We start from the raw sequence: 12,643 nt of genomic DNA, 5'->3' as shown, positions 1-12,643 counted from the left end.
CCAGCAGAAGAAGAGAGTTAATAAAGATTCGAGCAGAACTCAATGAAATAGAGACCAGAACTGTGGAACAGATTAACAAAAGCAGGAGTTGGTTCTCAAAACCATTAGCCAGCCTTATTAAAAAGAAGAGAGAAAAGACTCAAATTAATAAAATCATGAATGAGAGAGATCACCACCAATACCAAGAAAATACAAAGAATCTTAAAAACTTATTACGAGCAGTTTTACGCCAATAAATGAGGCAATCTAGACGAAATAGATGCATTTCCGGATACCACAAACTACCAAAACTGAAATAGGAAGAAATAGAAAACCTGAACAGGCCGATAACCGGGAGGAAACTGAAGCAGTCATCAAAAACCTCCCCAGCACAAAAGTCCAGGGCCAGATGGCTTCCCAGGAGAATTCTATCAAACATTTAAAGAAGAAGCCATACCTATTCTACTAAAGCTGTTTGGAAAGATAGAAAGAGATGGAGTACTTCCGAACTCGTTCTATGAGGCCAGCATCACCTTAATTCCAAAACCAGACAAAGACCCCACCAAAAGGAGAATTACAGACCAATATCCCTGATGAACATGGATGCAAAAATTCTCAGCAAGATACTAGCCAATAGGATCCAACAATACATTAAGAAGATGACTCACCATGACCAAGTGGGATTTATTCCCAGGATGCAAGGCTGGTTCAACACTCATAAAGCGATCAATGTGATTGATCATATCAGCAAGAGAAAAAACAAGAACCTTATGATCCTCTCAATAGATGCAGAGAAAGCATTTGACAAAATACAGCATCCATTCCTGATCAAAACTCCTCAGAGTGTAGGGATAGAGGGAACATTCCTCAACATCTTAAAAGACATCTACGAAAAGCCCACAGCAAATATCATTCTCAATGGGGAAACACTGGGAGCTTTTCCCCTAAGATCAGGAACACAACAGGGATGTCCACTCTCACCACTGCTATTCAACATAGTACTGGAAGTCCTAGCCTCAGCAATCAGGCAACAAAAATAAATTCCAAAAATTGGCAAAGAAGAAGTCAAACTCTCTCTCTTTGCAAATGACATGATACTGTACATAGAAAGCCCAAAAGACTCCACCCCAAGATTTCTAGAACTCATACAGCAATTCGGTAGTGTGGCAGGATACAAAATCAATGCCCAGAAGTCAGTGGCATTTCTATACACTAACAATGAGACTAAAGAAAGAGAAATTAAAGAATCAATCCCATCTACAATTGCACCCAAAAGCATAAGATACCTAGGAATAAACCTAACCAAAGAGGTAAAGGATCTATACCCTAAAAACTACAGAACACTTCTGAATGAAATTGAGGAGGACACAAAGACATGGAAAAATATTCCATGCTCATGGATTGGCAGAATTAATGTTGTGAAATGTCAATGTTACCCAGGGCAAATTACATGTTTAATGCAATCTCTACCAAAATACCATGGACTTTCTTCAGAGAGTTGGAACAAATCATCTTAAGATTTGTGTGGAATCAGAAAAGACCCCAAATAGCCAGGGGAATATTAAAAAAGAAAACCATGGCTGGGGGCATCACAATGCCAGATTTCAGGTTGTACTACAAGGCTATGGTCATCAAGACAGTGTGGTACTGGCACAAAAACAGACACATAGATCAATGGAACAGAATAGAGAATCCAGAAGTGGACCCTCAACTTGATGGTCAACTAATATTCGACAAAGCAGGAAAGACTATCCACTGGCAAAAAGACAGTCTCTTCAATAAATGGTGCTGGGAAAATTGGACAGCCACGTGCAGAAGAATGAAACTAGACCATTCTCTTACACCATACACAAAGATAAACTCAAAATGGATGAAAGATCTAAATGTGAGACAAGATTCCATCAAAATCCTAGAGGAGAACACAGGCAACATCCTTTAGGAATTTGGCCACAGCAACTTCTTGCAAGATACATCTATGAAGGAAAGAGAAACAAAAGCAAAAATGAACTATTGGGACTTCATCAAGATAGGAAGCTTTTGCACAGCAAAAGAAACAGTCAACAAAACTAAAAGACAACCTACAGAATGGGAGAAGATATTTGCAAATGACGTATCAGATAAAAGGCTAGTATCCAAGATCTATAAAGAACTTATAAACTCAACAGCAAAGAAACAAACAATCCAATCATGAAATGGGCAAAAGACATGAACAGAAATTTCACAGAGAAATACATAGACATGGCCAACAAGCACATGAGGAAATGCTCTGCATCACTTGCCATCAGGGAAATACAAATCAAAACCACAATGAGATACCACCTCACACCAGTGAGAATGGGGAACATTAACAAGACAGGAAACAACAAGTGTTGGAGAGGATGTGGAGAAAGGGGAACACTCCTGCACGGTTGGTGGGAATGTGAACTGGTGCAGCCACTCTGGAAAATTGTGTGGAGGTTCCTCAAAGAGTTAAAAATAGATCTGCCCTACGACCCAGGAATTGCACTGTTGGGGATTTACCCCAAAGATACAGATGCAGTGAAATGCCGGGATACCTGCACCTTGATGTTTCTAGCAGCAATGGCCACAATAGCCAAACTGTGGAAGGAGCCTCGGTGTCCAACGAAAGATGAATGGATAAAGAAGTTGTGGTTTATGTATACAATGGAATATTACTCAGCTATTAGAAACGACAAATACTCACCATTTGCTTCGATGTGGAGAGACCTGGAGGGTATTATGCTGAGTGAAATAAGTCAATTGGAGAAGGACAAACATTATATGGTCTCATTCATTTGGGGAATATAAAATTAGTGAAAGGGAATAAAGGGAAAGGATAGAAAACGAGTGAAAATATCAGTGAGGGTGACAAAACATGAGAGACACCTAACTCTGGGAAATGAACAAGGGGTAGTGGAAGGGGAATTGGGTGGGGGTTTGGGGTGACTCGGTGATGGGCACTGAGGAGGGCAGGATGAGCACTGGGTGTTATGTTATATATTGCCAATTAAACTCCAATTAAATATATATATATACCGTGAGCCAGGCGCTATACTAAGTTATATGAAGAGTTAAAAAAGCTGGTAAGGGAAATGAGTAAAATTTTTAAATAGAATGTTCAGGATAAAAAAAAGTGTTCAAGATAAGCCTCATTGAGAACACAAAATCTGAATAAAGACTTGAAACTGGGTTGGGAGAAAGCCGTCTGGATATTGGAGTGACGGTGGTGGGGCCATTCCGGCTAGTGCAAAAGCTTTCAGCTGAGAGGATATATGTTGCGTTCTGGATCAAGCCAAAAAGCCTGCATTCTGGAGTAGAGTGGGAGGGAGCTGTAACAAGGTAATAGCTCAGAATGTGATGAGAGAAGAAAAGAAGAGGAAGGGCAGGCAGATCTTGTAGAGCTTTGTAAGCAATTAGAAAGGCTTAGCCTTTTACTTTGATTGACATGGAGATCTATTAGCCAGGTTAGAAGAGAGAAGTAGAATGATTTGCTTTACATTTTTAAAAGGTTACATTGACTGCTTGGCAAGGGAGCAGGTGGAGAAGGGAGGACAATTAGGAAGTTGTAGCCATCCACCTGAAATCCAGTTCCAGCAAAGGAGGTTAGAAGCAGACCAATTTTTAATGGAAATTGAAAATTAACAGTATTTTGTATCAACTAGATGTAGAGTATGAGAGAAAGGAAGAAGTTTAGGATCTTGGGTTGAAAACTGAAAAAAATAGTTTCCATTAACATAGTTGCATTAGACTGTGTAAAGGAGGTTTGGCAGTGCCTGCACGACAGGAGTTCAGGTTTGGACATGTTAATTTTGAGATATGTATTAGACATCCTGGGGAAATGTTAATTATATCTATTAATATCTTAGGCAAATATTAAATAATCATGTAGATATATAAATTCAAGTGATTGCTTTTGTGTAGTTATAAATCTGAGAGCTGATGGCATATAGATGGTATTGAAAGTTATACGAGGAATGAAATATATCTATCTCTAAGGGAGTGATTTCAGAGAAGAAGAGGAGATCATGGGCACTCTAGAATAAAGGAGAGGGGACCAACAAAGGAAATTGAAAGGAGTGACCAGTGATGTAAGAAGAAAACCAAAAGGAAGTAGGATCATAAATCAGATATAAAAAGCAGATTGAAGGATCAAGTAAATTGAAGACTGGAAACACAGTCAGGTTTCATGGCATGGAGTACCTCAGTGGCCATGACAAAAACAATCTCAATGAAGTAAAGTCATTGGACTTAAAATCTGATTGGAATGTGTTTTAAATAATGGAAGGAGAGGCATTTGAAATAACACAGTGAGTAAGTATAATATTTGCGAGGAGTTTTCCTGCAAAGAGATGTAAAAAATAAATGGGAAGGTAGCTGATGGGAAAAGATCAAGGGAAAATTTTGGTTTATATTTGTTTTATTTGTTTCCTTTTATAAAGATGGAGGAACTAATAACAAGTTCGTGTGATAGTATAAAGAGATCTAATAGACAGGAAAAATGTGACGTTAGAAAAAGAAGCACCAATATTTGGAGCAATGTTTTAGAGTAGCGGTGGGGAGAGAGATTGAGTGCCAATGTTGAGAGCCTGATTGTGTGTGGAAAGAGTAACAAGTGACATAGCAGATGAAATGGGTGCAGTTCCTGGTAGGTGGGTAGATAAGATCATGGGAATTTAGGGGAAACTGCTAAGCTACCTGCAGTTTTCACTGAGAATCAAGGTCATTAGGAAGAATAAGTCTAATGAAAATGTATTTGAAACATAAGATAGGGAGCACCTGGGTGGCTCAGTGGTTGAGCATCTGCCTTTGGCTCAGGTCATGATCCTAGGATCCTGGGAATGGGTCCCACTTCAGGATCCCTGCGGGAAGCCTGCTTCTCTCTCTGCCTATGTCTTTGCCTCTCTCTGTGTGTCTCATGAATAAAGAAATAAAATCTTTAAAATAAAAGATAAAAGGAAAGAATGAACATGAAAGGCATGAGGGAAAGTGAAAAGTTTCAATAGGGTTTAAAGGATTCTTAAAATATTCAATGAAATGAGCTAGAAAGACTGCAGTGAGCAGAGAACAGGATATATCAAGAGAATGAAGGGTCTGACGTTATAGGTAATGACAAATTCTAGCATACACTTCTGAGAGTGACCCAGGTAGGGTGAAGGATGATATCAATAGGAGAGAAATTCAAGACATTGAATGTCCAAGTGTCAGGAAGATAAGCTCTAGTGAAATCACTGAGAAAAGTTACCAGAGTCATGTTGAAGAGCTCATCAGTCAAAGATAAAAAGGTTAAAAACTAGGAGAGTCTACTTAGGGCTTGGTAGGAGACAAGAATAAGAAGTAGCAACTGAGAGACTCAGATTACATGGATTCAAAGCTAATTTTTAGAGAGGAGAGGAGAATACTTTGGAAATGGAATGAAAGAGTAAGTAGATTGAGGCTGTGAGAAGCTTAAAAAAAAAAAAAACCCTTCATCAGTTGAGAAGACTGCAGGTAAAATAGTGTCTTCTGTAATAACAAGAAGATACTTCAAAACAACGACTGAGAGTCTAGGAGATTTTTCTCGAGAGAGTATAATGGAAGGTTTTCAAGAGTGATAGTGAAGTAGCAATGGAAAGGGGTTAGAGTGTGTAGGAGCTGCGGGATAACACTGAAGCCAGCAGTTTTGGTTGTTGGACTGATTAAAAACTAAGTGCTGGTAAAATCAAGGCAGAAAAACATAGCAAGGCCATTAAGTGTTAGAGCAGCTAAAAGTCTGGGAATCTCTCCTGACCCTGACTTATGTCAATGGAGGAGGAATCCTGAGGACTCATGGTTTTAGTCTGGGAGATTCTCTCTGGATGCACATGTGAGGAGGAGTGGTCTTGTCCTAGTGTGTATGCACCCTTTGACCACTGTTGGTGGAGATGAGGAATGTGGGACGAATTCTGTGTTATGCCAAGCCTGGAGAGCATCCTATTATCCTTGTAAATGAAGGGAATTTTTTTTTTTTTAATGAAGGGAATTTTTAAGGGGAGAGGGATGGTTTTAGTCCCAGTGTTATAAATGTAGTATGAGCTTTTTATTTTTTTGTCAAATATCAATCTGGCTACCCTGTGGAGGATGGGTCGGAGCCTAGAAAGGAAAAGAAAATGTGGAGAAATCACTATATTTGTCCAAATGAGAGATGATGATGGCTCAGATTAGGGTGCTAAAATGAAAATTCAAAATAATAGATTAATTATATCTATCGGCATTTTTTTTCTTTTTTTTTTTTTCTCATGAAACTTTTGTTTTAATGGTTCTCAAAATTCTGGGACAGATTTTTGTCAAGTTGTTTCCATTAAAAACATTAAAAGTACTGATTTTAAAAACAATTAATTTAAAACTGCCACACACGACAAAAACACAAATGGTCCACAAAACATTCTCCTTTCCTTCTGAAGGTTTTATGATGCATTGTTACCATTAACCAGTCTTTTACTATTAAACTTAAATGTCCAATTGACACAAACTGTTCTGAGACCATTCTTCTGCCACTGATTAAGACTGGGGTGGATGGTATTGGGGATAATATTCATTTAGCTTTAGCTTTCTTAGCTTTCGGGGCAGACCTGGTGACTTTGCCAGCTCCAGCTGCCTTCTTGTCCACTGCTTTGATGACACGAACAGCAAAATGGCCCAGAGAAGGATAATCAGAGAAGCTCTCAACACACATAGGTTTGCCAGGAACCATATCAACAATGGCAGCATCCCCAGATTTCAAGAACTTGGGACCATCTTCTAGCTTTTTTCTAGAACGATGATCTATCTTCTTCTTCAGCTCAGCAAGCTTGCAAGCAATGTGAGCTGTGTGACAATCCAGCACAGGTGCATATCCAGCACTGATTTGGCCTGGATGGTTCAGGATAATCGCCTGAGCCGTGAAACCAGCTGCTTCCATTGGTGGGTCATTTTTGCTGTCACCAGTCACATTGCCACAATGAACATCTTTGACAGATACATTCTTGACATTGAAGCCCACATTGTCCCCAGGAAGAGCCTCACTCAAAACTTCATGGTGCATTTCAACAGACTTCACTTCAGTTGTAACAATGACCGGAGCAAAGATGACCACCATGCCAGGTTTAAGAACACCAGTCTCCACTCGACCCATTGGGACAGTACCAATACCACCAATTTTGTAGACATTCTGGAGGGGCAGACACAAGGGCTTATCAGTTGGACGAGTTGGTTGCAGGATGCAATCCAGAGCTTCAAGCAGTGTGATTCCACTGGCGTTTCCATCTTTATGGGTGACTTTCCATCCCTTGAACCAAGGCATGTTAGCACTTGGCTCCACATGTTGTCACCATTCCAACTAGAAATTGGCACAAATGCTACTGTTATTGGGGTTGTAGCCAAATTTCTTAATGTAGGTGCTGACTTCCTTAACTATTTCCTTCTATCTCTTCTGGCTGCAGGGTTGCTCAGTGGAATCCATTTTGTTAACACCAACAATTAGTTGTTTTACACCCAGCGTGTAAGTCAGAAGGGCATGCTCACGGATCTGCCCATTCTTGGAGATACCTGGTTCAAATTCACCAACACCAGCAGCAACAATCAGGACAGCACAGCCTGAGATGTAATCATGTTTTTGATAGAGTCTCTGTGTCCTGGGGCATCAATGATTGTCACATAATACTTGCTGGTCTCGAATTTCCACAGGGAAATATCAATGGTGATACCACATTCACGTTCAGCTTTCAGTTTATCCAAGACCCAGGCATACTTGAAGGAGCCTTTTCCCATCTCAGCAGCCTCCTTCTCAAATTTTTTGATAGTTCTTTTGTCGATTCCACCACATTTGTAGGTCAGATGGCCAGTAGTGGTAGACTTGGCCGAGTCTACATGGCCAATGATGACGATGTTGATGTAAGTCTTTTCCTTTCCCATTTTGGTTTAGGTTTAGCGACAGTTTTCACAATACCTGTGTTCTGGCAGCAAACCCACTGTAAAAAAGCTTTTTTTTTTTTTTTTTTGCTTTGGATAGTAGTCCAGGACCCTAAAAATTGTCATGCAAGTTGAAACTGCACAAAGTAATTTTAATCATCAATGATGAAAATTATTATTGTTCTCTGACATTTAAAAATGTCAAAACAAAAAAAAAACTGTTTTCATTTTCATCTTTGGTTTTGCTGTTTTTAGCTTGTAGGAGTTCTGTGACTATTTTGGATATTAGCCCATTATCAGATATATGGCTTGCAATTTTTCTCTGATAGGTTGCCTTTTCATTTTGTTGAATGTTTTCTTTGCTGTGAAGAAGCTTTTTAGTTTGATGTGATCCCACTTGTTTTTGCTTTTGTTGCCTGTGCTTTTGGTGTCATATCCAATAGATCATTGCGAAGATCAGTGTCAATAAAAATTTTCCCTATGCTTTCTTCTAGGATTTTTGTGGCTTTGGGTCTTATATTTAAGTCTTTAATCTGTTTTGAATTGATGGCATGAGAACAGGGTCCAGTTTCATTCTTTGGTATGTTGATATCCAGTTTTCCAACACCATTTATTGAAGAAACTACTCTTTCCCATTATGAATTCTTAGCACCCTTGTCAAACATTGGTTGACTATGTGTGCTTGAGTTGATTTCTGGGCATTCTGTTCTGTTCTATTGGCCTATATATCAGTTATATTTAAGAAGTCACAAAAATAAATGAGGCATAGTTCCTTCTCTTGAGGTGCTCTAGAGGGAATCAAACACACAGACACACACATTTTTTTTTTTTTAGTGATATGATTGTAATTTAGCTATCAGCCTATATAAACTAACACAATTGAATATCTGTACCTTTCAATCAGGGATCAACAGGTATTGGTCCTTGATATTTCCACCAAGTTTATACTGAGGTATTGCCTAGACAAACTGAATTCTATAAAAATATGTGAAGACTAAAAACACTAATAATATGGAAGTCTATAAACATATATGCCATTTCCACATTGTTTTACAGATCAGAAAACCTGTAAAAACCTATGTACATAGGCACAAAAAAACCTTAATACTTTCTTACTTCCTGTCACCAGATCAGCCTTCTGAAGTATCATTTTATTCCCTTCATCTCCAGCTTCTATACTCTCTAGTCTTATCATTTATTACCATATGATGAAATGCTGTATTAAATTGCCTCTTCAGTACTTAGCATTCTCATCTATTAAAGGTTCATGTGTCTTTGAAGCACCTCCCTACTCTCTTCCTGATTTGAACTCTTCATAACAGCCTTCTCAATTCTTCCAACTCTTTCCTATGGTGAGGTCTTCACATATGCTGTTATTCTGTCTGCCTGGAAAGCTTTTACTTTTCTATTCTTGAAAAAATTTCAATTTAAGTGTCACCTCCTCAAAACAATTTTTCAGGTATCACTTCAGACTAATTAATTTTCTCTCTCATAGCAACTTGTATTTCTCATTCAAATAAGTTGTCAGCAATTAATTAATTGATCATTCAAATATTTGTTTCTTCAATATTTGCATAACCTTGTTTATTTTAAACCCTGTGAAGGTTTAGAGTTGTGTCTGTGTGTTCCCTGTGATGTGCCTATTCCAAACAGAGAAAGATGAGTACATACTTTACATAGATATTTATGTAAGGGAGACTGGATAGATAAAAGAAATGGAGGGGGAAAAAAAAGGAAAGAATAAAGGAAGCATTTACCATCCTACTTACTACCCTCAGAGATGGTGGGAGATCACACTAAAAAATCTGAATGGCCATGAAGTAGAAACAATTGATTAGACTGTTTTGCCATGTGGCCCCATAGCATTTCTTTCTACTGTTTTCATAATCATTATATTTGAAATTAATTGTTTATTATTCATTTTCTCCAATGAATTTTATGGTTCATGTGGAAGAGGACCTCCTCAATCTCCTTTACATGTTTATTCCCAGGGCCTAGAACTGTATCTGCCAAAAATTGTTAATTGAATGGAATTATTAATAAAGGGTGATTTATAATATTTTGTTAACTCCATGATCAAATTGCCTACTCAGAAATTAAACCCTCAGTTAAATACTCTCCTTTAGCCTCTTTTTTCTTTTTACTTTAGCCTCTTAATCGAAATGGGCTCTCATGTTTTATATCAGTTGATTTAAAAAATGATGTGTTTGTATATTAATTCATTTCAATTGTCAGGTCATCAAACATAACCTTTCACCTACTATTTATTTACCTTTCTAACCTTCAGAAAGGAGTATGTCCAGAACAGCTTAATCAAGTTTTAGCACAAGAAAATGGGGACTTAATTTGGCATCTTTGTGCATAAAAACAAGTGAGTTCTTTTAATCTACTATCCCTTCATCTGACATACAAACTTTGATAAATAGAGCAGTAATTTTTGGAGATTATAACATTCATTATCCTTTTTGCTTATCTTCAGTAGCAGGATTTTTTTTTTCCTTTTTTCAAGAGCGATTTTCCTTTTGGCAAGGCTGTTTATTTCTCACAGAATTCTTTTAAAGCAAATGTCATGTGGGGATATCACCAGGTAACCTTAAAGCAAGGCTTTTTTACCACAACTTCATTTTATGGAGTGCTTTTGGAGGAAAAGCCATCTCAAAGCACTGTCAAAATTGGAAACAAAACAAAAGTCACACAGTCAGAAAAATCAATGATCTTTCACATAATCCAAGATTAAATCAAATCAAACTAGCTTTAAGCTTAAACTTTAAAGCCAGTCAGAATTTGACTCACCTGAGAGGCCCAGGAAAGACTAAATTCTGGACACTTGTGTTGCAATAGGAGGCATCCTCTGGGTAATAATTAATGATTTATCCAAGTCTGAATGAGCATTTAGAATCAGCTCATAAAACAGTGGAAAAAAGACCAAACTAACAACTCATCTTAGACCTATGTACTTTCTTTTTATTAATCAGTTTAAATAAAAAACTTGCTTTTGAATTTTACTTTGCATCTAACAGTAAATCAGAAAGCATTGCCTCAGTTGTAAAGAGCCAGACAGTTTCTGTTTTCTTCACTCAAGAGCAAAATTGTTTTACATGTGATATAAAATGATATAAAGGAAAAACATTCTGGAGGCTGCAGATTTGTTCTCATATTCTAAACAATTCTGGAACTAAAAAGCAAGGGTTTCTAAATAGTCTTTCTTTTAACCTAAATTTATTTTAACAGAATTAAATAAAATTAAAAATATGTGTTCACAATATGCTTAGAATAGTTTTTTTGTTGTTTATATATTATCAACTAATTTGATCTTCTTAAAGCAATATATAGGTCATTGGTAATATAATTCCATACATCGGTATATGATAAAGAACAATTTGTAAGTGAGAAGTACCTTGTTTGGAATAATATTTTCTGCAACATGGTGTACCTGCCTATAACTTGTTTTGTATGTATTAACATAATATCAAAAGATACTCATGAATATATGCATGAGAAATATTTTCATAATAGTTTAATGCCAGCATCAATAATTTTATTCTTTTTATTCCGTAGATCTGACTTTGTTAGTATTTTCTCTTCCATTACTATATTCTCTTTAGTTAGGAAATAAATTTGTAGACCAAAAATTGATTTAGAACCAACTGACATCCTCATAGAGGAAGTTTTATAAAATAGAGACTTACTGTCGAAGGAACATTATTGTTGTGGTAGGCAAAATATTGCCTCCTAAAATGAATCCACATCTTAATCCTTGTGAATATGCTAACTTACACAGCAAAAGTGATTAAGAATTTTAGATGGGAGATTATCCTGGGGTTATCTAGGTGGACTCAATTTAATCACAAAGGTCCTTATGTAAGGAGGGTAGGAGTGTATGGGTGTGAGAGAGAAATTGGAGATGTAACATTGTTAGGTTTGATGATGAAGGAAAGGGTCATGAGTTGAGGGATGCAGGTAGCTGGCTTCTAGAAGCTTAGAAATTCAATGAAATGTTCTCCCAGTTGCCCCAGTACTACAGCCCTGCTGACAGTTCCATTTGTACTCAGTGAAGCCTGTTTCAGAGTTCTGACCTCCTCTAAGATAATTTACATTGTTTTTAAGCCACTAAGTTTGTGGTAATTTGGCATAGCACTATAGAAAACTAAAGCAATTGTCTAATGAGAAGAATAAAAGTCATAAGAATAACACAGTACTAAAGCATTCTAGTCATCATGTGAAGCACTTTTCAGGAAATATCTTGTTTCATCTATACAATAACACTAAGAGATACTTAATGTCAATTATTAATCCCATTTTACAGATGCAGAAATGTGTCTTATGGAGGGAAAAAGCATATCCAAAGTATGTAAAACTAGCAAGTGGAAGGGGTGTGATTTGAACATCTAAGCATCTAGTTCTTCTAGTCAAATAGCTTGAGGATAAAAGAAAAATCTAGTGGTCTCCTTTAATCCTAAATAACTTTGGCTCTTTTATTAATTATGTTGCTCATAAAACAGCTTGGATACTAAAAATGTCTGCCCAAGTAGAATAAATGAATTACCAGAGGAAAACTGAATGCAACTTTCTTTTTATTCATTTAACACACTCACAATAAGGTATTGTTCCTTCCTTTATAAATGTTTGTTCTTTGGGCAGGCACCAAGTTGGAACCACCTGTTGCTACCCACCCCCCCTTCCCTCTGGGCTACAGTTGATTGGCCCAGGATTGGGCACCTGTATTAAATTTATTCATATAGTTGCCCCTTCCTGGGCA

The 12,643-nt window shown here is 37.3% G+C and overlaps 1 pseudogene; it reads right to left on the bottom strand.

The window, feature by feature from the left end:
* Positions 1-6,319: 6,319 nt before the first annotated feature.
* Positions 6,320-8,683, bottom strand: LOC125753341 (elongation factor 1-alpha 1-like; annotated as a pseudogene).
* Between the last annotated feature and the right edge of the window lie 3,960 nt (positions 8,684-12,643).

Source organism: Canis lupus, chromosome 22 (genome assembly GCF_003254725.2).
Source record: "Canis lupus dingo isolate Sandy chromosome 22, ASM325472v2, whole genome shotgun sequence".
NCBI classification, from domain to species: Eukaryota; Metazoa; Chordata; class Mammalia; order Carnivora; family Canidae; genus Canis; species Canis lupus.
This window is presented reverse-complemented; position numbering and strand designations above follow the sequence as displayed.